This window comes from Talpa occidentalis, unplaced genomic scaffold (assembly GCF_014898055.3).
Source record: "Talpa occidentalis isolate TD23 unplaced genomic scaffold, MPIMG_talOcc4v2.1 talOcc4.16, whole genome shotgun sequence".
NCBI classification, from domain to species: Eukaryota; Metazoa; Chordata; class Mammalia; order Eulipotyphla; family Talpidae; genus Talpa; species Talpa occidentalis.
Window position 1 is genome coordinate 4,402,866 of NW_023601653.1, and position 3,102 is coordinate 4,405,967.

Genomic DNA, 3,102 nt, shown 5'->3' on the forward strand with positions numbered 1-3,102 from the left:
GGGCGCTCACCTGGCCGCGGGGCGGCCAATCCGCGCGGCCCGGGCGCGGGCGCGGCCGTCTGGGGGAGGGGCGGGCGGGCGGCCGCGCCCTCGGGGCCTCCGCGGGGAGCGCGCCTGGGTCGGGGGCGCCGCCCCGGAGCGGGACCCCCGTGCGGCCGCCGGCCCCGCCCCACCCTGGTGGGGGGAGGTGGGGGCCGAACCCCGGTCTTGCGGCCAGGCCGGTCGGCCCGTCGCAGGCAACTTCGTTTCCTCAGCAGGTTTGGCCGAGGCGCCTCCGCGGGGGCACCTCACCCTCAGGGTGGAGGGTCTGGGGGCCCTGGCGTGACAGGATTGTGAAGGCTGAGGAGGGGCCGGTGGTGTGTGAACAGCACCTCGAGCTGCGGCCCCACGCCCCAGTTCTGAGATCTGAGGCCCCAGGGCCTGTCAATGCAACACCTCCATGATGAAAATTTATTTACCCCCAAATACAGCAAGTGTGTGGACAGCCGCGGTGAAATGCCCCCACATTCACATTTTAACTTAAAGTGGGGTGTGTGTGTTTGTCAAGATAGGCTGCCAGAGACCTGATTACTGTGTTAGTGATTTAAAATGTACGTTTGAACTTAAGGAAGACAAACACAACACGTCACACACTCACTCACACACACACACACACACACAGACACACACACACTCCCCAGCAGCTCTGCTTTTCCCCCATTGGATTAAATACAATCTTCTTAGTCATTAACGTATTATTTTGTTCGTGCACTGCTGTACAATTTGATTCTCCACATTCAAAATATTTTCAGATCATAGCAACCAGGTTCACATTTCTCTCATTTTATAGTACAGCATCTTAGAGCTGGAAGGAGCTTTACAAATTAGTCCAACCCCCTCATTTTACATATGAGGAAATTGAGGCCTAGAAGTATGTGGTTTGCCAAGGTCTCCCTGGCAAGGGGACTATTAAGTTCTCTGTTTGGAAGAGCTTGGCCCCAAGTCGCAGCCACCTTTGCCCTTTCTGCTTCTCCATGAAGTAGAAGGTCACTGGGGGGACTAGTTTTAACCCCAGGGGATTTGAAGAGGTTGGCTGCTATTTCTGGGTCTTTCTTTGTTGGTCTTCCAAAATGGAGTTTGATTTTCAAATATCTGCAAATTTTGTGATAGTCATCAGTTCTGGTATCCTATGTCAGTCCAGAGATTGGGGGTGAGAAGCAGATGGGAACCTGTCACCTCACCTGTGACCTCTGCTGCTCTGAGAATTGGAAGGCCTCCCTCCTAGTGACCCTCTGACCCTCAGTTCTTTTTTTTTTTTTTTTAAAAGATTTATTTGTTTATTTATACAAGCACTGGGTACAGTCAGAAGCGCGGGAGGGTGAGAGAATTCACCAGAGCCAGAGCGGGGAGCAGAGCAGGCAGACTGATGAAGTACACTACTGAGGGGAGCAGCGGGCAGCAGGAGAGGTCTGCATGCCATGTGGGACCCTCACCCGGCGGCCGGGGATCGAACTGGCACTACAGAGGCTGTGGGCAGCTTCGCAACCCAGCGCTCAACCGCTGTGCCACCAGGGAGGCCCTGACCCTCAGTTCTAAGCACAGATTTCATCTTTAGATGGAAGAGTAGTTGTTTTGTTTCCTAGTGGTCTGAGGCCCAACAAAATGCCAGACTCTGTGCCCTGGGGACACAGGAGTTGGGACAGTGGGAGGAATAAACACACAGGAGGATAACACACATGTGATAAACACACTTCAATAACCTCAATTAGTGACGCGTTGGAAGCAAACATTTATCCAATGCCTGCTAAGTGTTGGGCACACACAATGCCCTCAGTGCGCATTTCTATAAAAAGCAGTGAATTAGGGCCGAGAGAAGCTGTTTAGGAGCTGTAGTGACTCTGAGGGAAGAGTAATTCATTTGCCCAATGGGACGTGGATAGGAAGAGCTTCTCGGAGCAGGAAGGGATTTTGACTGGAGCTTAATGGAAAGACACCAAGGGGGAAGGGAGGGAAGACATTCCAGGCAGAGGGAGTTGAGGCTGGGGGTGGTGGGAGTGTTGGGCCAGCTTTAGGCACAGGCAGGTTCAATTCAAGGTACTTAAACTCAGAGCCTCAGTATCCACATCTGTAAAATGGGATAATCCTGTTGAACTCCCGTGACCTCCTAGAATGTTGTAGGGATTAAATGAGAACGTGTTTGATTTAATTATCCCTTGCGTCCAACTGGTACAAAGTGATTCACAACAGAGCTTCTAAAATTTTACTATGTATAGTTATCACCTGGGGGTTCTTGCTAATATGCAGATTCAGATTAGGTAGGTCTAGTGAGGCCTGAGCTTCTATATTCCAGCAGGCTCCCAGGTCGTACTAGTGTTTGGGCCATGGATAGCGCTTTGCACACGCAGGATTTCAGAGGCCATTGAATCGGAGTGAGAACTTTCATGCTAGGGAGGCCTGAAATGGCGTCCTACTTTTTTGGAATAGGCTGGGTATCTCTGGGAAAGTTACTTCTCCTTTCTGAGTCTCAGTTGCACCATCAGTGAAATATAGGCAATAATGTCCTACCTCATGGGGCTGGCACAGGGCAGCATCTAGGAAAGGGGCTGAGTGTGGGAAGATGGGACTAGAAAGAGAGAGGTGCTAGGGATGAACTATGGGGGCCTTGACTTTAGATCTTATTCTGTCACTGGAGGAAAGCCATTGAAGGTTGTTAAGAGACTGATATGGTCATAAAAAATAACAACAATTACTATGTGCCAGGAACTGTGTTATGTATTCTAAGCATCTTTCAAATGAATTCATGCAATCTGATTAGAAAAATTATTATTATCATCCACATTTACAGGTGAGAAAACAGAAGCATAGAGAATTTCAGTAGCTCACTGAAAGCCACCCAGCTTGTAAGTAGAAGAGCCAGCATTCAAACCCAGACCATCTGATCCAGAGTCTACCTCCCCACCCACCTGACTATCCTGCCTCAGTGGAGAACACTAGAGGGGACATTAACAAGAGAAACTATTCTCCTTGCTTATCATTTGTTTGTTTAATCAACAGACATTTGCTGAGTGCCTAGGTGGCTGAGGCAACCAACAGCAAGCATCCATTGACCAAATCCTTACTGAG